Here is a 27,448-nt window from a genome sequence, read left to right as displayed (position 1 = left end):
TAGGGGTTAGACTGTGAGCTCCTCTGAGGGACAGTTAAGTGACAAGACAATATACAATCTGTACGGAGCTGTGGAAGATGACGGTGTTATATAAATACTAAATAATAATAAATAATATTAATAACAATTGTGACCCTGGCAGCCTGGGCGACTATTTAAAAGAGGCACTAGGTAATTTTGATGCCAGGTATTGCCCTTATTTGTATATCTCAATTCAAATAACAGGTTAGTGTCGATAGTAACTGATATTGCCAGGGTAGCTAGTGGTGTCCCCGACTGGAGGGAGATCTAATCAGTGGTCAAGAGCTGGGAGAATAACTTCTCATTTACAGTACGCTCTGCTCAGGACTCTGCATAGAGAAGGAGGGAGATTTCATCTGGCCAAGAGCTGGGAGAATAACTTCTCATTTACAGTACGCTCTGCTCAGGACTCTGCATAGAGAAGGAGGGAGAGAGGGGCTAGGGGATGGGAGTGAGCCACCTTTCCATCATCAGGTGCCTGTAGGCAAGTGCCTACAGTGCCTTATGGTAAATCCGGCCCTGCTTGCGCTCTAAGAACAAGTATTTGGTCAGCCACGTGAAAGGAAGAAAAGGAAAAATGCAACAGTTGAAAAGGTAATCGGAGTGTTCCCACACTGTCACTCAGCTCCGTACAATCCACTACCACCAGGAAGTCAGAACTGACGATCCAGTTCACTAGGACCACCAGGGAACGGTAAGAGACATCCACCCACGGCCTGCCTAACTATCACTACCAGCCTGCCACTAGAATCGACTGATCCCAACTTCCTATCTGCCTAGCATTGGTAACTCTGCACAATCAGTTGCGACCACACCCACTTTCACCAAGATGAGGAAAAAAAACAATAACATTCTAACCTGTAACCCTAACCCTTCCACACTGCTCAATAATTCAAAAATCATAGAATTAGGTTGTAGAGAACTGTAAATGAATGTAAACTGAGATTAAAAAAATAAAATAAATAAATCAGTTACTTACCTGAGTCCTGTAGAGCCTTCCCCTCCCTCTCCTGGTCCCCTCATTCTAGCGCCTTTACCCTCGGTGACAGTATCTGACTGATCGGTTAAATACTACTCTGTGCCACCACGTGAGGCTTTGGAAGTCTTTGTGAGCCCAAGTGACCAAGGAGGGTGGCTCCGCACTGCGCCCCTGCTCTCTCATGTGCCCAGGCATGCGCAGTATGGAGCCACCCATCTTCAGGAGAACTCAGGCTCTTGAACACTTCCAAAACCTCCCGTGGAGGTAGACTGGAGTGGTGGTGACGGCACTGGAACAAGTGGACCAGGAGAGGAACGGGAAGGCTCTATAGGACTCAGAGCCTTCCCTCTCCTTAGGTAAGTATCTGTTTTGGTTTTTTTTCTTTCCAATTTAAATTGGCTTTAAAGTGCTGTTAGACTGAGTGTTATATAATTTGTAATTTATAGCAAAAATGTTTATCCTTCAAAAGCTATCAGCTGTATATGTTTTAAATGCTTTCTCTAGCCAGCTGGCCGACTTTCCAACATTAATGAGGCCGGAGACAACGGGAAGAGCAGATAATTTGCATTGCAACTACAAGGACAAATGTACAGATAAGAGGTAATATAAGGGCAAGAGTCTCCTCCATAAATTATGCTTCTAAGAGGACCTGCCTTGGTGTAAGACGCTTCAACACTATAGCAATGACGGAAACAGAAAACTTAGGCATGGGGGAGGGTTCTGAGTGAGAATAGGGTTAGGTTTAACTGTAGTAAAATATGGGTAATATTTACAGATATTTTGTTGGAGGTTTAACAACACAATTACCTTAAATTGCAGTATAGTAAAACAACCACAAGATGTCACTGTGTGTAAAACATGAAGATGATCTTCATGGGATTGTCATTTCCTGTATTCACTCTGTGTTCTTCTCTAAGTATTACGCATTACCTAATGGTGGTGTAGGATTTATCTCTGCATGTTTTTCTTCAGTAAAGAATTCTAACTTGTTATACTGGTTGCCTTTCTGTGTCTACAGAACACTCTGTTCCAACATATTGTATTAATGAAAATGAATGCTCTAAACTCGATTATCAGTAAATGTTACCAATATTCTATCGACTGTGTCACAGCGCCCAAATTTCCTGGCACCTTTGTTTAACGTACGCGCAATGACTATAAGCTACTACAAGGCACTGAAATGCACAACAGAATAATAATAATAATAATAGTCAGGGGCGTAGCAATAGGGGTTGCAGAGGTAGTGACCGCATCGGGGCCCTTGGGCCATAGGGGCCCCGAAGGGCCCTCCCTCAACTACAGTATTATCTCTCTATTGGTCCTGTGCTCATAATAATCACTTCTATAGATACTTTGAATAGTAGTAATCATTAATACATTGTTTCCCATCCCCTTCTTGCATTGTAAAACTTGCATTGGGGCCCACAGCTCCTTAGCTACGCCACTGATAATAGTAATAATAATAAATACTTTCCTGATCATATTTAAACACATAGGGATGCCTGAGAACTTAAAGCAGCTCTCTGCTACATGAAAGAGGAAGTCCCATTGATCTCACTGCAACACTACACATTGCAAATTGTTCTCAACAGCCGAAATGCTGTTTTTATTAGCAGCCTTTCAAATCAAAATATAGGCAAGGGAAATACAGCATTCAAAGATTAATTACACTGCGCTGACATAACTAGAGGGGTATAATATTCTGTCAGCTGTTGCCAGGGTTTGTTCCCAGTAGATGTAGTAAGCAAAGCGTGTCTGTGGTTTTGTTTTTTTAAATCAGGTTGGAGAGTGGGCAGCAGGCAGAGGCATCTGTCTGGCAGCAACAAGGGCTGCTCTACACAGATCCGTCTCTGTACGGCTTATAACAGCCCTGTGCCAATCCAGCGTTATCTGGAATAGCCTCGCTCCTTTCTCTGTGGTGGAAAAGCAAACCGGTAAATCCAGCGCCGGACTTCAACCGGCATACAGCATTCCGATCAGGAATCGCCCGTGTAGCAGAGACCTAATGGTCACACATGTTTCAATTCGTGGTGTGATTTGCCTTCTCAAAGAGAACCCGAGGTGGGAATATGGGATACAGTGGCATGTTATCTGCCTCATGACATACCTCTGCGTCCCCCAATTGCCGTTCTCTGCCCCCCCACCGCTGTGCTATAGCCCCCCGAGATTAGCAACATTATTTGTCGCTATCTCAGAGGTAAACACAGGGGAGAGAGATTTCCTGTTCAAAACGCCAACCACAGGCGTTCCTTCAGTGTTTCCAGAGCTGCCATTGGGCAGCTTTCTCTCCCTTTTGTAAATGCGGTGGAAAGCACAGAATGTAGGTACAGTGCTTAATGGTAGCCCAACATTTATCGACTGTCATCCAATGTGAGAAAAAGATAGATCCTTCTCTGATCTGAATCTGACCAGAGCGGGGCCAAATTCTTCCATTGATTCCATAGGTTTTCAACAGATTTCAGCATAACATCCATTAATCTGCACCGTTGCACTGCTTGATGCTGTGGACCATTGATCTACTGCAGCTTCTGCCCCGCCCCCTGCCCTCCTGAACACAGTCTGTGGCCAATTTGGGGTAACCAATCATTAACCTTACCAGTTTATTTTTGGGATGAAACTAAAATGACCAAAAGCATGAAACACAATTAAGAGGAGAACATAAAGAAATGACAAGATTTGAATCTAGGACTCCAGTGCTAAAAGACAAGAGTTCCAGGAACTACATCAACCCTTCTACCCAAACAGCATTGGGATGATCCTTCTGCAATCATTTTACAATGAATGAAGATGGCATTAAAGTGACACTTAAGTAAAAAAAATGAGTTTTACTCACCTGGGGCTTTCCTCAGCCCCCTGCAGCTGATCGGTGCCCTCGCCGTGTCCCTCCGATCCTCCCGTCCCCGCCGGCGGCCACTTCCGGTTTCGCCGTCACCATCTGTCAGGCTGGGTGCGCGAGTGATTCTTCGTGTTCCCAGCCACAATATCTCCCCCTATGCTGCTATTGCGGTCTTCCTTGCCGCAATAGTTGCATAGGGGGAGATATTGTGGCTGGGAACGCGAAGAATCACTCGCATTCCCAGCCTGACAGATGGTAACGGCGAAACCGGAAGTGGCCGCCGGCGGGGACAGGAGGATCGGAGGGACAAGGCGAGGGCACCGATCAGGTGCAGGGGGCTGAGGAAAGCCCCAGGTGAGTAAAACTCATTTATTTTTTTTACTTAAGGTTACCTTTAAAGAGGAACTGTAAATGAAAACTGAACTTCATCCCAATCAGTAGCAGATACCCCCTTTCCCATGCAAATAGATCATAAAGTGGCGGTTTGTGTGTGTGATTGTGTGTGTGTGTGTGTGTGTGTGTGGTCTGTATGGCTGATATTGCTGCTAAACCCCTCCCACAGTGTGATGTCAGTACCTCGGTCCTGACAGTTTCCTGTCTGTGAACCATGTTGCATTGTGGGAAATAACAGCTGTTTCCAACTGCCAAGAAACCCTGTGTGTTGGTGGGTGTGGTTAAAGTTAATGGCTAGATAGTGCTGTCTAGTTTTTTTCTTGTCTGCCAGTAGTGAAGATGATGACATGCATGCTCATTGTGGATCAAACAACATGAACAAATTACATGGCGAATATCAATCATTTCTTGATCTCTCTTCTATTTTTTAACTTCTTACTTTGCGATCTATTGATTTATTTTTCCCCATTTTTCGCTAAAATGCTTCTTTAAAATCTGCACATGTGTGTCTCTGGTATTGGCATTCTCTGCCTACTCACATTCTCAGGAGGTCTGCCTGAAATTCCTAGGGCTGCGTAGTTATTGCATCACCAAGAATTGATTCTCTATTATCAGCTGTTCAAGATGATCATTGGAGGGTTAATGCTGCATAATCCAGGCTACAAATTCATCAATCTTAGACAGAAACAATGCAGAAAGCTGTAAAGCTGTACTAAACGCATCCGATTCTGCAGCAAGCGGTACCCACACACATGAGGGCAGAGTCTCAGGGGTTATTCATCAATATCGGTAATACAACAGATTTCTGGGGTGGATTTTTGTCTGATTTCACCTAATGCTAAAATGAATATCATTATTTAGTATTTCATTGTATTTGCAAAACTAATGTCTCAATTTCACTCACTGCCAAAAATAAACAGCTGTATAAATAACAGCTACCGTATATAAATAACTACAAGAAATATACAGCCTAATAGATCACTTAAAAACCATGACCAAGAATTGAACTTCATCCCAATCAGTAGCTGATACCCCCTTTCCCATGAGAAATCTTTTCCTTTTCACAAACGGATCATCAGGGGGCTCTGAATGGCTGATATTGTGGTGAAACCCCTCCCACAGTGTGATGTCAGCACCAGGGTACTGACATCGCACTGTGGGAGCCTTGTTGCATTGTGGGAAATAACAGGTGTTTACAGCTGTTTCCAACTGCCAAAAAAGCGAGCAGCATCTCCTTCCACTGACATCACCTGCCAGCAGTAAAAATGTCACCATGTGATAAGTGTCAGAATGTAAATCAGGGAGAGGAAAGATTTTATAAAGGGCAAACATTGACTAAATATTTTATATAAAATTATTGTAAAAATTAAGTACTTTTTTATTACATTATTTTCACTGAATTTCCTCTTTAAGTGACTGGGAAACGCCAGGTGTCAGTAGAGAAATATAAGGATTTGTCCTTGTGTGGGGCAGTTTTTTGCATTGCATGAAAATTAAATTAAATTAAATTAAAAATCTTGGGTCCCATGATGCAATGCTTTGTACATTCTGTTACTGTTTGACCATAAAGATCAGTCAGCACCATGTGCAGGACTGGGGGACGGAGGGTCAAAAAAGTACATAGCTTTCCTCATTAGGTGTCTCAAAAACTACATTTTTGTTTGGATCAACATGTCTTGGATGTAGGAAGCGAAGAGGGTAGCTGTAGTGGACCACGCAGCAGGCTAAAAGGTGTGGAGTAGAGGGGTTTAATTCTGGTTGTAATGAAGGGATTTTTGGGAGGCATCCAATATGCAATATGCTATATACTGTGGTCTATATCACTAAAAATGTAAAACAGAGAGAGGTGTCTTACCTCTTCTGAAGATGCACACCAAATAAATTGAATATATGTTTATTGAAAATGATTAGTCTGTTGACAACACGTTTCACGGTTAATCGCCCGCTTCCTCAGGTCAATAACACAGAGTAAACCTGCAGATATTCAGTCAAAATCATGGGTGGGTGCCCCATTCCCCAAAAAATGTATTGCTACCAGAGGAGTCCCCCCAATTATACCTGAACTCAAAAATGCAATTATATTCTAATAGCGTTTCCACACTGTTGCCTTTGCAGTGCAGCAAACTCCATTGAAATAGTGTGTTACTGTACAATGCACGCAGTCAGGAGTGCAGTGCAAGCATAAGTCTATGGACTGTATAAGCTGCATGGCACCGGCAACATGTGATGTAACCTTTCATCACCGTTGCAATCCTAAATGGCTACAGTGTGAATGCACCCTTAGGCTGTAAATTACGGGAGAATAGAAGTGATTCAGCAAACTTGCCCTGGATTTTTATTGTAAGAAATGCCTTGTGTTATACAATGTTATTTGGAGGCCAGACATTTTAGATATTATTTTAATATATACGATATGTTCTTCAGCATTATCCTTTATATTCCATCCTTAAACTTACTACACGGAGTAGTGCATCTGCTGTGCTGGCCACTAAGAGTTCATCTCTCTCAGCAGAGGAAGGAGGTGGGCGGAGTCGGGTGATCTGCTCTGTACTTGTAATGCAACTTCCACTCTCCTGGCAGCAAGTAGCTACAGGGCCCAGCCACCAAAGTACTATCAACATATTTATTGAAGAAAGTTCAGAAAGGTAATGTATTCAATCGTGTGCATTATTAATAGAAATATATCATATGGATTAAATATGGGATGTGTGCTGAGCTAAGATTTTTGGAATACCACTAGTAGAGCTTTTATACGCCATCATTTGTACTCTCAGCCCTTTAACAGCTTAATTGGTAAAGAACTAGAGCATTAGCCTCAAAATAAAAAAAATTCTCAAGTCTTTGCTAAAGGCTAAAGTCTGAAATATATACATTGTGACAAATGCTGCTTTCTGTACATTATGTGATAGCTGCACCTCCTTTGCTGTTCCATTACAAGAGCACATTAACCACTAGAACCTCTTCAACACTCCCAACTAGAAGCATAAAGGGTTTTGTTTCCAGCAATACATGTGCTAAAAAAAACCATACATTCTGGAACTTTAATCGGTGGACTTCCATCACTTTTGTGCTGTAAAATATTACAAATATATATTCCTATCTTCCTTCCTCTACATCGAGACACATCAAGGCCGTGGAACACCCTTACGTGGCAGTTAAAGGAGACTTAAAGTAAAAAAAATGCCCATTTCCTTACCTGGGGCTTCTTCCAGCCCCCTGAAGTGTTCCTGGTCCCTCACCATCATCCTGCACTCTACTGTTTCTCCGGAGTCTCCCTCTAACGCTAGATGCGCGGCCCATGCCACGTGCCGCCTGCTAGTGTCCTCTATCGGGCTCCCATGGCTGGGATAACTCTGCACTTGCTCAGTAAGCTAAAATTGCTACCCTGCATGTGCAGAACGCTCCTGTCCGCAGGAGTGTGATAGAGGATGCATGACCAGCATTGCGCATGGACAGTGGCCTGCTGAATCGTCAGTCAGACAGAATACAGAGGGGGACAGTGCAGGAACAGCAGAGAGCGGGAGGACAACGAGGGACCAGAAAGACTTCAAGGGTCTGGAAAAACCCCAGGGAAGTAAATTGGCATTTTTTTTTCACTTTAGGTTCAATTTAAAGGACAACTGTAACAAGAGGGATATGGAGGCTGCCATATTTATCTCATTTTAAGCAACACCAGTTGCCTGGCTGTCCTGCTGATCCTTTGCCTCCAATATTTTTAGGTGTAGACCCTGAACAAGCAGATCAGCTGTTTCTGACATTATTGTCAGATCTGACAAGATTAGTTGCATGCTTCTTTCTGGTGTGATTTAGACACTACTGCAGCCAAATAGATCAGCTGGGCTGCCAGGTAGCTGGTATTGCTTAAAAATAAATAAATATGCCTGGCTCCTTATACACTTCAGTTGTCCTTTAACCAGTTCACCCCCAAGGGTTTTTACTCTAACAGACCAGAGCAATTTTCACTTGTCAGTGCTCCTCCCTTTTATTCCCTAATAACTTTATTACTACTTATCACAAGAAAATGATCTATACCTCATTTTTTTCACCACCAATTAGGCTTTCTGTGGGTAGTACATTTAGCTAAGATTTTTTTTTTTATTATAAATGCGTTTTAATGGGAAAAAACAAACAAAAATGAAAAAAAAAATCATTATTTCTCAGTTTTCAGCCATTATACTTTTAAAATTAAACGGACTCCGAGCAGTGAAGAAACTATGGAAAGATGCATATCATTTTAAAGCTCTCTTTTGCCTCTTTGCAATAATATATAAACCACCACCCTACGCCTTTTAGTTTTCGCTATTTTCGTGATCGAAATTGCCCCAGCCGCGGCTTCAATCGCGAAAATAGAGAAAACTAAAAGGCGTAGGGTGACGATTTAGGGGTCGTCAGAAAGAGGAGAAAGAGCGCTTTAAAATGATACCCATCAAAGGTGTAGGGCGGTGGTTTATATATAATTGGAAAGAGGAGAAAGAAGGCTTTAAAATGATATGCATCTTTCCATAGGTTCTGCACTGCTCGGAGTCCCTTTAAACATTCTCCTGTGGATAAAACAAACATATTTTATTTGCCCAGTTGTCCCGATTATTAAACCATTTAAATGATGTCCCTATCTCAATGTATGGCGACAATATATTATTTTGAAATATAGGTGTTATTTTTCTGTTCTGTTTTTTTTCTTCTGGCCATAATTACAAGCCCCTATATAATAAATTAAAATTAATTTTCCCCCATAAAATATAGATTAATTGTCCCAAAGGCAACTATTTATTTATTTATTTTAAGCTGATTTTTTTTACAAGTGTTTTTTTTTTGGGGGGGGGGGGGGGGGGAGGATTGGAAGTGTAATTTCATTAATTTTATTAATAGTGTGTATATTAATAGTGTGCTAGTGAACACTCTCCCGTACAGGAAGAGATCACTTTTTTTTTTTTTTTACACTTTATTAAACTGTTACAGTTTCCCGTTTTTGTGAATGAAGGTGGCCGCTTCACTCCAGGCAGTGCGATTGGGTAGAGGACCGCTCGGTCCTCTTCCCCAATCACCCAGCACAGGAACCCGACGTAAACGGCGGCGGTAGCGGTGCACACATGTGCGGACTGGCGGCGGGAACGCGCGACGTATTAAAACGTCATGTTGCCATTAACAGGCAAAAGCATGACGTTTTAATACGTTAGTTTGCCGTTAAATGGTTAAAGAGAATCTGTAATAAAAAAAATTCCTCTGAGGGATACTTATTACTTACCTCGGGAGAAGGAAGCCTCTGGATTCTATCGAGGCTTCCCTGTCCTCCTCCGTCCCTCTGTTCAAATTCTAGTGCGGCAAGATAAATATCTACCTACCGCGATCCTGCACAGACGCACTACCCACTCTTCATTCGGGTTAAGGTGAAAATAGCCGAACCTGACGATCTGCTCTACTGCGCAGGTGCAAGCCCTTTTGTGCCTGAGCAGTAGAGCGGATATGATCGTATACTATTTCCGCCTAGCCCGAACTAAGAGCCTCTACATAAGCTACAGGGATGATTGGGATCTTGAGGCTTCCCCTCCCGAGGTAAGTATCTCCCAAAGGGTTCTTTTTAAGGATAAGAATTCAAGCCAGCTCATAAGGGACAGCTTCCTTGGGCCACCGGCTGCTGTAGCTTCTGAAATTGGCCGGCCAAAGTCTGAAAAGAGTCAGTTCCTCTAGTATTGGCCGCATCAGTCAGTCCGAAGTGGCCAACTTTGGCATCTAGCTGTGACATACATATAACCCAACCTAAAATAACATTTGCAGTGCCACGGGATATAACGCAGGGAAAGAAACCGCGGACCAGTGAGAACCTTCATTGACTAGCATTGTACACATTAATATGTGCGATTCTAGCAACCCGCTGAGCATTTGCAGGTGTTGTAACAATTACATCTGGGCAGAGGGGGCACAGAGGCGGACACTGGAGGCACACATGGGCATAGAGGAGGTTCAGTGGACAGAGATGGCACAGTGTTTTGATTTCTGGACAGATTCAAGTTAAGAACAAACCTACAGTCCCTATTGCATTCATTAACCGAGGACGGCCTGTACTCCATCTAAATTTTCAAACAATTAAATATTGCAAAATTTAAAAAATGCTCCCTTACCCGCTGCCCACCTAAGGCCTATAAGCATTTGTGTTGTTTTCCTTTAAAATTTGTAGTAAGAAGGTTTTCCAGCTGCATCGGCCCATACTTAAGTAATTTGAAGTTAATGAGTCTGAGCTAATGAGATACTCCCAATAATTAATTCCTTTTCCAAGCTAATGAGATCCTCAACCAAAAAAACACCCACATTTGGCAGGTGCAAGTCACATCTTCTTCAGAGGGCAGGCTGGTACCCATCTGGTTTTCAGTATCGGATAATGATACCCTCCGAAATGCCCACCATCAAGGAAGGAAAATTACCTTTCAACAGCAAGAGGTGACTTTTCAAAAATGGTGCTGCTATGTAGTGCCCTATAACTGAGAGGTGCAAATTTGCCTCCTGGACTTTAGAGATGGTCAATGAGATGCAAATTATTCCGACTAGCATGCAAATTTAATGCAAAGACCAGCATACAATTCACATGAAACTTACAGGAACTGATTTGCATCTCATAGACCAGTCAATGTCTCTCAACATCAGGGGCATAACTAGCAATCACCGGGCCCCCCTGCAGAAATTCTGAGTGGGCCCCCCTCCCCACGGGCCCACTCAGGGACGTTTTTCAGGGCTGGAGGGGTCACAGCATGAGGGGAGAGCTTGGTAGCATGTCGGTGGGGAGGGGGGACGGTCCCCCCCTCCCTCACCTCAGGCTCTTCCCTCTGCGCTCCCCTCCAGCATTGAATAGTGCGTATGCAGGTGGCGGGCAGTGGCAGATACATACCTTCCTTGTGTTCAACGGATGTTCCTCTCTGTAGCTTCTGACGCGACTTCCTGTATAAACGGGAAGTAGCGTCAGACACTAGAAGGAGAATGCAAGGAAGGTATGTATCTGCCGCTGCCCGCCCCCTGCATACCCACTATTCAATGCTGGAGGGGAGCGCAGAGGGGAGAGCCCGAGGTGAGGGAGGGGGGGACGGGACCGCCCCCCCTCCCCACCGACGTGCTACTAAGTTCTCCCCTCATGCTGCCACCCCTCCAGCCCCCCAAAATGGCCCTTAACAGCCCCCCCCACGAGAGCAGGGGCTGCATCCCCTATTGTTACGCCCATGCTCAACATTATTATAGCATGTACCCCTTTATCAATGACTGCACACACAGAGTACAACAATATTACCCTTACTTCTGCCTGCAGTACCACGAGTTCCGCTACTAGAACAACTTGCGGTACTTGAGTAGCGCAGCCATTGCTGCAGTAGCTCCTTAGTAATCCATGTTACCGTATGCAACGGTTGCGCTACTCAGGTACAGTGAATTGCACTTATAGCGGTGCTTCAGGTGAAAGTAAGGATAATATTGCTGTGTGCATCAGTATTACCGCTGTCATGTGCATCACCCTCCTTATCTGTTTATCTCATGAATTATCTCTCCTTATTTGTTTATATCATGCATTAGCAAGGTATAGCAAGAAGTATTAGGTATAGCAAGGTATAGCAAGGTATTAGGTATAGCAAGAAGTATAGCCTGGAGCAATGGATCGTATACGAACGATTCTTCATACAAACGATCAGAAATGATTGTTTGGGGCCACTAATGGACAAAAATCTCAGAAACAATCCAATCAGATGAATGAAATCGATCCGAAAAGGTGGTCAATTTAATTAATCTTATCAGATTGGTTAGGAGATTTTTGTCCATTAGTGGTCCCAAACGATCATTTTCAATCATTCATACAAAAAAGCATTCGTAAATGATCGTTCAGCAAATTGTATTGTTAGTGGCCACTTTAAACATGATCTTACTTCAACCAACCCTGCTCTGCACTTTGTTTCCGATTTCATCATCAGCTAGAGCAGACACGCCCACTGTTAGCCCACTCTTGACTTTCAGCAGGTAAACAGGACATTCAGCTACACGTCAGCACTGTAAAATTACCTCCACATTTTTAACAAGAATAAAGTGCATGTAGACAAATGCTTTAACTACAGAGGATAGTTGTCATTTCATAGAAGTGGAAATGTTGTTATTTGCTGGCAAGTGATGTACGCTAAAACTGATGGGTGGCAAATGAAAGCTTATTCCGACTCTATACAATTAAAGTCCTACGTGTCGTTCAGTAATGAAGGTTTTACACACTGGGTATTACATTATACTGTGAGCCCTGCTGAGCAGCAGTTAGTGATATCAATTGTTCTATGCATTCAGTAAAAGCACTGCAGAAAATGTTTCAGTGTTAAGCAAACAATAATAATAATACTTTCTAGATTTCAATGGTCTTTACAGCAATCTGCCCACACTTTTAACACCAACCATCAACCCATGGTCCCAACAGAACAACTCTGACCATGGTCCACACAGCAAAACTCTGCCCATGGTCCACACAGCATAACTCTGACCATGGTCCCGACAGCACAGCTCAGCACAGGTGTGTCCAGGCTTAGAATACAAAACATCTGCCTATGCTCTTGACAGCAAAAATCTACCCATAGTCCTGACAGCACAGGTGTTCAATAATCTTCACAGCACAACATCACCCTACTCATGGTCCTGACAACACAAGTCTGCCCATGGTCTTGACTGCACAGCTCTGTCAATGGGTTTGACAGCACAACTCTGCCTGTGATCCTAATAGTACAGCTCTGCCCATGGTTCTGACTATGTAACTATTTGCATAGATCTGACAACACATGGTTCTACCAATGCAACCCTGTCCATAGTCCTAGCAACACATCTCTCCTCATGGTCCTGACAAAACAACTCTCTTAATGGTCCTGACAACATAACTCTGCCTGTGGCCCGAACAGAACAGTTTTACCAATGGTCCTGATACCATACTTGTATCAATGGCCCTCACAATACAACTTTATCTATGATTATTACATTACACCCCATCCATGCTGCTCAGTGCCGACAGAAGGACCCATAGTCCTCTAAGCCCTGATCTGTACATAATCCTAACTGTGCAGCTTTGCCTTTGGTCATCCTGGTATAACTTGTTAAAACGGTTCACAACTAAAGTCTTTCCTTTGCCCTTTGTCCATGGTTCTGACAGCATTATCTCTGTCTGTAGCCTTTGCAGTCTCACCTATTAAGGCATCTTCAATAGGACTACTTTATTATAATTCAAAAGACTGGCTGAAATTTCCCATCTGAGGCAGCAGGCAACAAGCAACAATCTTATCCATGGTCCTGATCACAAAGCTGTGTCCATGATTCTGACAGCACAGTGCTGTCCATGGTCCTGACCACACAACTCTGTCCATTATCAGACAGCACAGTACTGTCCATGGTCCTGAACACACAACTCTGTCCATGATCCTGACAACACAGTACTGTCCATGGTCCTGACCACAAAGCTGTGTCCATGATCCTGTACATGTTCCCCAACCCTGTCCTCAAGGCCCACCAACAGTACATGTTTTGCAGAAAACCACAAACATTCACAGGTGAGGTAATTAGTGTCTCAGCAGAGCTGATTAACTACCTCTGTGGATTTCCACAAAACATGCAGTGTTGGTGGGCCTTGAGGACAGGGTTGGGGAACACTGCTGTACAGGGTCCTGAACATACACCTCTGCTCATGGTCCTGACAGCACAGTACTGTCCATGGTCCTGACCACACAACTCTGTCCATTATCCTGACAGCACAGTACTGTCCATGGTCCTGACCACATAACTCAGCCCATGATCCTGACAGCACAGTACTATCCATGGTTCTGAACACACAACTCTGTCCATGATCCTGACAACACAGTACTGTCCAGGGTCCTGACCACACAACTCTGTCCATGATCCTGACAACACAGTGCTGTCCATGGTCCTGTCTACACAACTCTGTCCATGGTCCTGACAGCACAGTACTGTCCATGATCCTGACCACACAACTTAGCCCATGATCCTGACAGCACAGTACTGTCCATGGTCCTGACCACATAACTAAGCCCATGATCCTGACAGCACAGTACTATCCATGGTTCTGAACACACAACTCTGTCCATGATCCTGACAACACAGTACTGTCCTTGGTCCTGACCACAAAGCTGTGTCCATGATCCTGACAGCACAGTACTATCCATGGTCCTGAACATACACCTCTGCCCATGGTCCTGACAGCACAGTACTGTCCATGGTCCTGACCACACAACTCTGTCCATGGTCCTGACGGATGTGTCTTTTCTTTCCTGGCAGCACAACGCTGTCTATAATTGACTCTAGATATGGTAAATGAGATGCAAATAATTTCAGCATGCATGCAAGTTTAACGACAATTGTATGCAGCATTGAATTGGCCCAATCAAAATTGTCAGGAAGTGCAGTTGATTAACCAAATTTCAAGGTGCATACAATCTGCATGAAGCCAGAATTATTAGCATGTCATTGACCATCGCCAGTCATCATCATAGCATGACTCTATCCATGGTCCTGACAGTACAGCGCTGTATGACTAATGATAGCACAACTCTGTCCTGACAGATGAACTAAGGCAATTGTTCTTATAGGGCAACTGTGTCCATGGTCCTGACTACACAACTAACTACAGAGCTCTGTCCATGTAAATTACAACACAACTGTGTCTATGTTTTGGATAATTTAGTTATGGCCATGGTTCAGATCCCTCGACATTGCCGATGGTCCTGACAACACAATGGACCTATGGTTCTCTTAAATACAACTTCATATATGGTATGACACCATAACTGCCCAAGTTCCTGAAAATCATTCCTTGGGTGTGATAACACAGCAGTGTTAAAGGGCTTGGCAGTACAACTATGTCTATGGCCATCATCACTGCATTACTCTACCCATGGTCCTCACAGTATAACACTGTATGTCGTCATCACCATGGCACAATTGCCAATGGTCTTGACAACACAACTATGGTCCTGACAGCACAACTTTGCCCATGGTCCTTAACCCATGGTCCACACAGCAGAATTTTCCTGTCTAAGATCATCATCACAGCATAGCTCTATCAATGGTCCTGACAGCACACAGTTCTGTGCAAATACCAATAGCACAACTCTGTGAGTGGTCCTGCGTACTGACAGAGCAACTATACTATACTACATACTACAGTTCTCACAGGACAACTCTGTCCATAGTCCTAGCAGCACAACTTTGTCACTGGTCATCTCAGCAAACTCCATAGTCCTGACAAGAAAACTGCCTGTGTAGCGTACCCCTGTCCGTGGTCCTGACAACATAACGCTGAGTCTGTGGTTCAAACAGCCCTGCAGTATCAAATGAAAAAAAACATCCCTAACTGTAAAATTATTACAATTTTATACACCTAACTAATGTCTAAAACACTTCATAAATACAGGTAAAGATCAAGTTAAAACATATTTACAAACCAAATATTGGAAAGCAGCATACAGTACTTCCCACCACACTACAGCATCTATAGTACTATTCCTTTTGCCTAACTGACCCCCAAAGTTGCCATAGTAACAAAACACTAATGATTTTATTGCTAATACTTCCAAGAAAATATAACCAGTTAGGAAGAAACGTGTAGAGTACACGAAGTCGCAGCAAGCAGTAAGAGATCACTTTTCACTGAGTGCAATCCAATGAGCTGAGATATGATTAAGTGACTGGGGGTTTGCACTTTTACCCCCTTATTGATGCTATTTGTACAACCTTATTGGATCGTGTTAGTGTGCTATTTATGAACGTATTAAACATTACAGCAGCACTATAGCCAGCAAATATGGTTGCACATGTGACAGTTTGACAGAGTGAGCAGGAAGCAATTCTCATGACAGTTGTGCTTTATAAAAAGTTCATTTGTGTTCCTTTACAATCCAAGGTAAGATCCAACCAACCAATTTCTTTCTCCTTTGGGGCAATGGCATCAGTCCCCTCCTTAACTTACATAACCAAATCAGACTTTAATAACTGTGCAGTTAATAGCAAACAAACAGAATTCCATTCCTATATTTTTTCCTAAAGATTTGCATGGTTGAAAAACGTACCCCCTCCCCCTTTTCACCCCCCCCCCCCCCAACATTCTATCATGCTTCAGAATCACACACTAAATTGCCCTTTTGCTTAATCGCTCTGGATCCCATTCACAGTCGGCTTATGGCAGGATGAATTCATTATTTTCACATTATTTAAACAGATGAACACAGTGAGACTAGATAATGGGTTTTGTGTACAGGAAGATATAACTGATGCTTTGGCAGGAGACCATGCCTGTTCATTACACAATAAAATGCTTAGGGGATTTAGCAGTCTGTTGAGTGCTCATTTTAAGTTTTTCTTTTTTTTTTTTCTTTTAAAGAAACCATAAAAAACAAGAGCCAGGTGTTAGGCAGAATACTTTTTTTTAGGGGGTTGCTCTGTGGTATGTGTGCATTGGGTGCCCAGACAGAGGGGGATCATGCAGTGAGAGAAGCAGCAGAAGTGGCAGAGAGGGGTGCAGATTGAGAATTACCTTCTAGTGATGTTCAGGCTCAGATCCTCATGTTGCTGCTGCTGATGCTGTACAGCGGATGCCTGCTGCTGGACGCTCTGTTGCTCGGGGTTATTGAATAAGGTCTCATTAGAGGCAAAGCCTTGATCAAAGCTTGCTCTTCCTCAGTGCTCCTCCATCCCGATCTCCAAGCATCTTCTGCCTCCCCGTCTCCAAAACGCACGACCACTAGTGGGATTCAAGTCCTCATCAGCTTGCTGGGCTGCTGCAGCCAGATAACGCGAGCTTCGACCAGCTGATGATCAGCCCAGCGTACAGGAGAAGCCCAGGCAGGCAGAGAGAGAGAAAAGTCAGGAGACGTCATGCGATCTGCAGCTTCCATGAATCGGGCTCATTCTGACAGGCAGGGTGCCTAGGGAGTTGAGCTGGTTCAGCGCCATCTAGTGGGGAGAAAGGAAAAGGCAGGATGAGGACGAGAGTGATGTATGTAAACCTGAAGCCTCTCTCTGCATCCAAGATTTTAAAAGGAACTCCAGTGAAAATAATGTATTAAAAAAAATGCTTTATTTTTACAATAATTATGTGTAAATGATTTACACGGTGTTTGCCCATTGATTCACATCTTTTCTCTCCCTGATTTACATTCTGACATTTATCACATTTATTGTCCATTGTAAAATCTGTCCTCTCCCTGATTTACATTCTGACATTTATCACATGGTGACATCTTTAGGGCACATTCACACTAGAGCGTTTTTCCGGCGATTTCGGCAAAACGCTCAAGCGCTAGTGCTTTAATACCCTATGGGCTCGTTCATACTTGTGCGATGTGCGTTAATCGCCGGTGATTAACGCAAATCGCCAAATGCTGCAGTGCCCAGTGATTTTTCTGCATTAAATCGTGGAAAAATCACTCCCGCAAAACGACTGCTGGCGTTTTGCGCTTTTAAGTGTGAATGGGCCCTTACTGCTGGCAGGTGATGTCAGTGGAAGGAGGTGCTGCTTGCTTTTTTTGGCAGTTGGAAACAGCTGTAAACAGCTATTTCCCACAATGCAACGAGGATCACAGACAGGAAACTGCCAGGACCATGGTCCTCACAGTTTCCTGTGGGAGGGGTTTCACCACAATATCAGCCATACAGCGCCCCCTGATGATCAGTTTGTGAAAAGGAATAGATTTCTCACGTAAAAAGGGGGTATCAGCTACTGATTGGGATGAAGCCCAATTCTTGGTTATGGTTTCTCTATAATATTTGCTCGCTGAGGCTGCACTTGGCACATCCTCTGGGCTTTTGTCGCTCGCATCAGTTGTGTAAAGAAGAGTCATTCTGGGAACACACAATACAATTTCCTGTCAGATCGATGGGTAATCTGACAGGAAGTTGCATTGTGTGTACATGTCCAAACTGTTCCTGATCGATAAATTGATCGATTTTTCTGATGATAACGTTGCAACATCGATCCCTTTATCGTTCAGAAACAGATAGGACAGGATGGAAAAGGACAGGATGGAAATAATTGTGCAATTCCAGTCGATTGGACTGGAAGTTGCACTTTGTGTTCACAGCTGTGGGATCATTGGCAGAATTTGGCTATGTGGTTCTGAATTTCAGCTACCAAATTAAATGATGGTTATTCAGGGCCGTTTTTTGACATTTTGGCACCAAAGGCAAGGCAGCTGTTGCCGGCTCCTCACCCCCTAAACCTATGAAAAGTAAATCTGTAGACTTCATAGCTTGGCTTTGCAGACAGCAATGAGGAATTTAAAGGTTAGATACAAAAATATGGGGCTTGATTCACAAAACGGTGCTAACTGTTAGCACAGCTTTGTGTGCGTTTTAGCACATTTTTGCATGAAAAAAACGGGTTTTGCGCAAAAAACATTTGCGTTCGCGCAATTACGTGAATTTATTGAATTGAAATGCGAGCTTTAATGCATGAAAAATTTGCGTTAACGCGCGGACACAATTTTTTGTGGGCGATAAACGTTATCACCTGAAATTACTTTTCACGGCGTGCTAACAGTTAGCACCATTTTGTGAATCAAGCCCATTGTTTCTCGAAACAAGTCTATGCAGGATAAACACATTATTACCAGGCCAGATACACCTCACTGACTCAGACTCACTCAACCCACATGGCAAACTCTGCCTATAAATGTTAAAGTGGACCTGAACTCTTGCACAGGACAGAAGAAAAACATAGAGAAACGCACCCTCATCTGTGACTAATCACCAGTGTAATTTGATCCCTCAGCCGTGTCAGCTGCCTGCCACAGAAGAGAGGCTATTTTGAAAGCACGGGATATTGTTAAAGTGAACCTCCAGACTAAAAATTGACTCAGCAGCACTGGAAAGGCCTGGTGTTTCTTTAACTGTTTCACAGCATCAGAACTTTTTTTTCTCTTATACAAGCCTCATTTTTAGCTGCACAGAAAAAAACTGCCCGGGCATTTTTCCCCTAATGCTGTGCAAAGCATGATGGGATTTCTGATGTTGTTGTTCTCGTTCTGCTGTTTTGGTACAATTTTTTTTTTACATTTTTAATTTGACATTAGAAGCCTAGCGTGTGCAGCTGGGAGGGGTTATCAGGACACAGGACATTTGGAACTGTGTCTCCTGCTCCCTGTCACCTCCTTTCAACCACAAAGATGGCTGCCCCCATGACAAATATGGCAGCCCCCATGAATCACAAACATTTGCCTGTTCTTTTAAAACGGGGTCGGTAAGAGATTATATTACCTATCTATTCTACTTAACATAACTAATGTAACTTAATAACAGTATGTTTGTTTAGGCTGAAGTTCCCCTTTAAAGGGAAGGTCCAAGCAAAAAAAAAAAATGAGTTTCACTTACCTGGGGCTTCTACCAGCCCCATGTAGCCATCCTGTGCCCTCGTAGTTACTCACTGCTGCTCCAGTCCCCCGCTGGCAGCTTTCTGACCTCGGAGGTCAGGGCCACATTGCATACATTTTTACGCATTCCAGCTAGTGCAGGAACAAAAATTTACGCGTTGCACCACTAACACGTAAAAATGTATGTGTTAATGTTCCAGCACTAGCGGGAATGTGTAAAAATGTACGCAATTCGGCCCTGACCTCCGAGGTCAGAAAGCTGCCAGCGGGGGACTGGAGCAGCAGTGAGTGACTACGAGGGCACAGGATGGCTGCATGGGGCTGGTAGAAGCCCCAGGTAAGTGAAACTCATTTTTTTTTTTGCTTGGACCTTCCCTTTAACCCTATTTCTGCTTCCATGAATGCAGGAAGTAGCCACACTGCAGATTTATTGCAGTATTTGCTTCAGCTGTAACAAAGACATTTTTTTCTCTAAAGGTTATTATGCTGGTGCTTATTTTTTTAGAGCAGAGATTAAGTTCTGAGTTCAGATTTTAGAGAGGCGTGTCACCACTTTATATTTAAAAAAAAAAAATGATACTGTTTGTGTGACACTATACTGTTTGCGTGTCTTTACAAATTGGAATATTGTTCTGGAAATCCAGAAGAATTGCAGCAATCAATAGAAATCAAAACAAAAATTCCAGATGAATTAGCTCATGAACAGTACCTGCTACTCACTGTTTTGCTTGTCAGGCAACCTTTGTTATGTAAATCAGTAGTGGCCATTTAGGTGTTAAAATTACCATTCAGCCCTGTCTTAATGTAGCTGGCATTTTTTTTAAATAAGAGTTGCATAAAGCACAGTCTGCTAAGAATAACTCCTTGGTGCCCCCTCAATTAGCTGTCACCCCAGGCATCTGCCTGGTTTGTCTATGCCTAAAAATGGCCCTGGTTATTAAAGTGCCCTTGTTTGAGCATAGACATAATCTGGGTTGTACGTTTATTTAGTATGGACGATGCAAAGATAGATAAAGGAGAAAGGACATCCAAAAGCAGGGCAGGTTCAAGCTACAATGGGGCCCCAGGGCAAAAGTAACTTGGGGGCCCCTAGCAACACCCCCCTGCAGCCCCCAAGCCGGCTCCCAGGACCTGTTCCACCACCCTCCCAGCCACACAAAATCATTGGGTGTCCATGATCTGTCCCAAAAAACATTGTTGAGGACCCTATTATTCCCTTCCTCCTTCTTCAAATTCAGAGAGTACACACATTGGGGTCTTACCTAATCCAGGCAGGAAACAAGGCAGCACTGTGCTCTGGACTGCTTCTCCCCGCCTCTCTTCCTTGTTCCCTGCAGGCATGTATGAGGTCACCATAGCTGGAGGGGAGGGATGACACCCCTTGGGGGGCCCCTACAGCCTCTGGGGCCCTGGGGCAATTGCCCCCTTTGTCTCTATGGTAGCGCCGGCCCTGTCCAAAAGTGAGAAAAAGGGGAGAGAGACAGAAAAATGCCATGGTGAAACTGAGAAGAGGTGGGACAAGAGAAAGAAAGGTCATGGAAGGAGAAGGGGAGAGTGCAAGGTGATGGAGAGAACAAAAGCGCAAGGAAGCAGAATGAGAAAGTGAGAGTGCACTACAGCAGTATGAGAAAATGCAAAGAAGGTGCAAAGTTCTATAGAGAAGTGCTGGGGGGGCGGGGGGGGGGCAGTCCTAAAAAAACATGTCAATTGCCTCAGATAGATAGATAAATATATATAGAGAGAGAGACCCATGTAGGATTTACTTTTTCTCCTGAGTTTTTTCCTACGAGACATTTTTAAACTTGGCCATAAAATGCATTTTTACGCCACCAAAAAGCAAGAAAATACTCAAAACAATTTTGATAGTACCTTTTCATTTACTTTTTGGTACTGTTTTAGTTGAAAAGTGCTGAAAAGTTATTTTAAATACAAAATGAAAAATTATCTCCTGGGTGAAAAAAGTGAATTGCATATGGCCCAGAGAGCATAAAATGCCATAGAGATAGCGAGGCTAAAATGCAGGACAGAGAGACAAAAGAGAGAAAGTGGGTGAAAGTGTTGCAAGAAGAAAGAGAGTGCAAAGTTCTGCAGAAAAAATGTATGATTTTTGCAGAGAGAAAGAGCACAACATGGCAGAAAGATGCTTTAAGTGCCATACAGAGAGAAGGGAAAGAGAAAGATCAAAGTATGAGAGAGAAAGAGAGAGAGAGAAAGAGAGAGAGCGAGAGAAAGATCAAAGTACGAGAGAGAGAAAGAGAGAGAGAGAATGAAAGATCAAAGTACGAGAGAGAGAAAGAGAGAGAGAAGGGTCTTGATTCACAAAACGGTGCTAACAGTTAGCACGCTGGTGAAAAGCCCTTTATCACGCCTAAACTCAGTTTAGGCGTGATAAGTTTAGGTGTGATAAGTTTAGGCGTGATAAGTTTAGGTGTGATAAGTTTAGGCATGATAATTTTAGGCGTGATAAGTTTAAGCACCAACTGGGTTAGCACCGCAGTGCACAGCTGATCAAAAGTTTTGCGCTAGCAAAGTCTGGTGCACTTCGCATACAGTTTAATGGCGCTGCTTTGCGTGCGGGACTTTGCGCGCGATCTAAACTTATCTAAACCTATCACGCCTAAACTTATCACGCCTAATCTTATCACGCCTAAACTGGTTTTTCACCAGCGTGGTGCAATGGTTATCACGCCTAAAGTCTCTAACTGGGTTAGCACCGCTTTGTGAATCAAGCCCATGGAGTGTGAGAGAGAGAGAGACTCCACCCTCAGTGTTATAGAGCAGTGGTTCTCAACATTTTATTGGTATGTACCCCTTTTAAAGAGAAACGCCAACCTAGAATTGAACTTTATCCCAATCAGTAGCTAATACCCCCTTTTACATGAGAAATATAATGCTTTTCACAAACAGACCATCAGGGGGCGCTGTATGACTGATTTTGTGCTGAAACCCCTCCCACAAGAAGCTCTGGGACCGCGGTACTTTTGGCAGTTTGTTACAATGTAACAAGGTTCACAGACAGGAAATAGCTGTTTACAGCTGTCTCTAACAGCCAAAACAGCTAGGAGCAGCTACATAGCCTGCCCACAGTAAAAATGTCACCATGTAATAAATGTCAGAATGTAAATCGGGGAGAGGAAAGATTTTACAATGAGCAAACACTGACTAAATCATTTATACATAATTATGGTAAAAATGAAGCACTTTTTTTACTACATTATTTTCACTGGAGTTCCTCTTTAAAAGTCTGTGCTCACCAAGTACCCCCTGGTATGGTAAAGATTAATTTAAGTGTCTCCTGAGACTGACATATTTAATGCTAGGTACACACTATGAGATGTTCTGACAGATTTACTGCCAGATCGATTATTTCCAACATGTCCGATCTGATTTCCGATTGATTTCCGATCATTTTCCAACCGATTTACAACTGTTTTCCATTCACTCCTATCGGAAATCGATCAGCTAATGATCAGAAATTAGATTGGACATGTTGGAAATAATCTATCTGACAGTAAATCTGCCAGAAAATGTCATAGTGTGTACCGAGCATAATAGTAGTACATGTTAATCACTTCTAAAGTGTTCAGTATTGCTTGGAATACTAGTTAGCTAAAATCAGGGCCAGACTTAAGCCAAGGCCACCTAGGCCATGGCCTAGGGCACCACAGGAGCAAGGGCACCAAAGCAGCAGGCTAAACTGGTGTAGCATTTGCAAGCTTGGAAATCTTGCATTACAGGGAGATCAGGCAAGTGCCTGACCGCGGTACTCTGCTGCTAGCCGTCTGTGCAGCAGCCATCTTGCTCTCTATTCACGTTTGCATTATGGCCGGCGGCTATGGACTTGGGCAGCATTAACAACGGAAAGGAAGAGGAAGCTTCTGCACTGGAGACAAGTGGAGAAATGAGTGACACTGATGGCTGCTGCGGTGTGAAGACGAGCTGGCTAGGTGGGGGAGGAGGGATTAAGGGAGTCATCTGGATACCTATACTAGAGGAAAACAGGCAGGCAGGGGTCATCTGGCTACCTATACTTAAGTAATAAAGTAGGCAATTAAGTATAATAAAGTACAACACAGTTGCATATTATGATAATTCTAAATAAGGTACAAAATAAATAAATAAATAAATCAATATGTATTATTTTCACACAACATGCCATAACATACTCTTTCCATCTTTTCATTATATAGACACACTCTCTTTCATAATTCTATCATCTTTGTTGTTAACAGAAACAACAATGTTTGGTATGTAGCAGTGATCAGGGCAGTTTCTAGGCTAAAATACACCCAGGGCGAGGGTTAAAATTGGGCCCCCCCCCCCTGCAAAGCCAGGTATACATGTCCGCAGTGTAGGTTACACTACACACGTCTGATTTTTACTGTCAACACAATTATGACCCTGTTTTGAGACAATGTTAAAAAATAACTTTTAATTCACAATAGTATAAAATGATCTTTGAGTATATAACTTTTTGTTTATTTTCCCTTTTATTTAGTGTACAAGTACCTGGTTGGGCAGCAAAAAATTGCGTATCCCCCCCATGGAGACCCTATATACAGCTAGGTCACCTGGGGTTTCTGCCCCTTACCAGATAAAAAATGCTGATAAGATTCTACATAAATAAAGAAACCCTCCACCTAAACCAACATGTTTCGGCTCATGAAACTAGAGCCGTCGTCAGGGCATGAATAAATAAAGTGCTAGGGTGCAAAGTGCATTATAGAAGAATCATATAGCCAGTTACAAACACATAGATAAGGAAAACAACAAGAGATGTACTCTCAACCCTCAGGTGGAGGGTTTCTTTATTTATGTAGAATCTTATCAGCATTTTTTATCTGGTAAGGGGCAGAAACCCCAGGTGACCTAGCTGTATATAGGGTCTCCATGGGGGGGATACGCAATTTTTTGCTGCCCAACCAGGTACTTGTAAACTAAATAAAAGGGAAAATAAACAAAAAGTTATATACTCAAAGATCATTTTATACTATTGTGAATTAAAAGTTATTTTTTAACATTGTCTCAAAACAGGGTCATAATTGTGTACGCAGTGTAGGTTAGCCAGGTCTAGTTGCACTCAGTATAGGTAGCCAGCTATAGGTCCCCCCAGTATAGGTAGCTAGGCATAGTATAGGTAGCCAGGCATAGGTGCCCCAGTATAGGTTAGCCAGGTAGGTGCCTCCAGTATAGGTAGCCGGTATAGTTGCCCCCAGTATAGGTTAGATAGGCAGGTGCCCCCAGTATAGGTTAGATAGGCAGGTGCCCCCGGTATAGGTTAGATAGACAGGTGCCCCCGGTATAGGTTAGATAGGTAGGTGCCCCTAATATAGGGAGTCAGAATAGTTGCCCCCATCGTAGGTTAGTTAGGTAGGTGCCTCCAATATAGGTAGCCAGTATAGTTGCCATCAGTATAAGCTAGGTAGGTAGGTGCCCCCAATACAGGTTAGATAGGTAGGGGCCCTCCAGTATAGGTTAGATTAGGTAGGTTCCCCCCAGTGTAGGTTAGATTAGGTAGGTGCCCCCCAGTGTGGTTAGATTAGGTAGGTGCCCCCCAGTATAGGTTAGATTAGGTAGGTGCCCCCCAGTATAGGTTAGATAGGTAGCTTCCCCCCAGTATAGGTTAGATTAGGTAGGTGCCCCCAGTGTAGTTAGATTAGGTAGGTGCCCCCCAGTATAGGTTAGATTAGGTAGGTGCCCCCCAGTGTGGTTAGATTAGGTAGGTGCCCCCCAGTATAGGTTAGATTAGGTAGGTGCCTTCCCAGTGTGGTTAAATTAGGTAGGTGCCCCCCAGTATAGGTTAGATTAGGTAGGTGCCCCCAGTGTGGTTAGATTAGGTAGGTGCCCCCCAGTATAGGTTAGATTAGGTAGATGCCCCCCAGTATAGGTTAAATTAGGTAGGTGCCCCCAGTGTGGTTAGATTAGGTAGGTGCCCCCCAGTATAGGTTAGATTAGGTAGGTGCCTTCCCAGTGTGGTTAGATTAGGTAGGTGCCCCCAGTATAGGTTAGATTAGGTAGGTGCCCACCCAGTGTGGTTAGATTAGGTAGATGCCCCCCCAGTATAGGTTAGATTAGGTAGGTGCCCCCCAGTATAGTTTAGATAGGTAGCTGCCCCCCAGTATAGGTTAGATTAGGTAGGTGCCCCCCAGTATAGGTTAGATTAGGTAGCTGCCCCCCAGTATAGGTTAGATTAGGTAGGTGCCCCCCCAGTATAGGTTAGATTAGGTAGGTGCCCCCCAGCATAGGTTAGATAGGAAGCTGTTCCCCCATAATGGAGGGGGGAGCCGCAGCCGCGGGGAGGGCAGCCTGACCTCCCTGGTTCCAATCGTCGCCGGTCTCCTCTTCTGTCTTCTCCTCATAGCCGCTGACACGCTGCTTCCGGGTAAACAGGAAGCAGCGTGTGTATGAGCGGCTATGAAGAGAAGAGGAGACCGGCGGCGATTGGAACCAGGGAGGGAGGTGAGTTGCGCTAATGCGCTCTGTACACAGCACTTCCTGTGCAGTCAGACTCGGAGGGGGGAGCACTGAGGGCGCCCGGAGAGGAGAGGGAGGGAGAGGTCCGGCTGCCCTCCCCGCGGCTGCGGCTCCCCCCTCCGTTACTGCGCCCACAGTCCTGTGGCGCCCAGGGCGCCCGCACGGGCCGCACGGCCCTGGAAACGGGCCTGCCAGTGATGCTCATCACAACCTCGTGATCACAGAATAGCCATGATTCACAAGCACTTTTCACTACTATCCGACATCGTGATCCGAATTCGTTATTGCCTATCGATCACGGATTCAGTTCCAAATGCACTCGTGATCGTGGTCCAGATCCAGGTCGTGATCACGGATTTAGCAGTGATCACGGGCCGTGATTAAAACCGCCCAAACCTGCCGACTTTAGCGGTTAATAGCAGCAAAGCCCCCTTACTTGATATAAACACCACATTTGCAGGATATATTAAGTAGAACAGTGGGAACAAGTGGAATTTTTTGTTTCAAAAAGACCTTATAGTTTTTGAGAATATCGATTTTACATTTTCAAAGGAAAATAGTATACATTTAAACGCGGTAAATGACAGTTAATGTATTTACCGCATTTACATGTATAGTTTTTTCCCTTTGAAACTTTAAATCAATTTTCTCAAAAACTATAAGGTCCTTTTTGAAAAATGTCCCCCTTGTTCCCACTGTTCTACGTAACATATCCTGCAAATTTGGTGTTTCTTGCAAGTAAGGGGGCTTTGCTATTAACCGCTAAAGTAGGCGGGTTTTGGTGGTTTTTAATCACGATTCACGAATACTTTTTTCATTGGAAACTTTAAAATCGATTTTCTTAAAAAACTATTAGGTCTTTTTATTTAAATGTTTTTAAGCTGTAGCCACTGATCTCCTTTATAATAATTGTTTAAAAGATTAAAAGATTCAGGTGGCGGTGGTGGACTGGCCACTCAGAAATAGACTCAATGCTGTCGCTTGAGATAAAGGCAATTTATTCACATACTCCACGAACAAAACTGAAAAAAGTGCACTTTTTGAAGCGGCCAATTGTGCGCAAACCTTCCTTTATCACGCGGAGTAATGGTGTACGCGCGCAAACCTCGGCGCGCCAGCAGCTGTGAGAGCAGTTATCACACTTTTGTGAATCAACCTCCTGGTGTGAAGAAAACGTGTGTCCCTTGCCTAACTGCTGTAACTACTGCCATCTGACTGTTATAGGAAATGGGCAGGATGGTGGGGGAGGGTTATAAGATCATGTGATTTGCTGCTTAAAGAGGAACTGTCGTGAAAATTTGAAAATCTAAAACACACACAAATATGAAGTACATTTCTTCCAGAGTAAAATGAGCCATACATTACTTTTCTCCT

The 27,448-nt window shown here is 43.6% G+C and overlaps 1 protein-coding gene across 1 annotated transcript in view; it reads right to left on the bottom strand.

Annotated features, from left to right (window-relative positions):
• KCNJ6 (potassium inwardly rectifying channel subfamily J member 6) overlaps positions 1-27,224 on the bottom strand; it is a 252,726-nt gene extending 225,502 nt beyond the window's left edge. The window contains exons 1-2 of the mRNA XM_068270415.1: positions 27,140-27,224; positions 16,768-17,186 (exon numbers count right to left, since the gene is read on the bottom strand). The gene's annotated coding sequence lies outside the window, so the exon portion shown is untranslated. The remainder of the gene's footprint in view (positions 1-16,767; positions 17,187-27,139) is intronic.
• Positions 27,225-27,448: the final 224 nt, after the last annotated feature.

The sequence above is a fragment of the Hyperolius riggenbachi genome, chromosome 2, assembly GCF_040937935.1.
Source record: "Hyperolius riggenbachi isolate aHypRig1 chromosome 2, aHypRig1.pri, whole genome shotgun sequence".
In the NCBI taxonomy this organism is placed as follows: Eukaryota; Metazoa; Chordata; class Amphibia; order Anura; family Hyperoliidae; genus Hyperolius; species Hyperolius riggenbachi.
The sequence above is the reverse complement of the archived record's forward strand: the minus strand, read 5'-3'. Positions and strand labels throughout refer to the sequence as shown.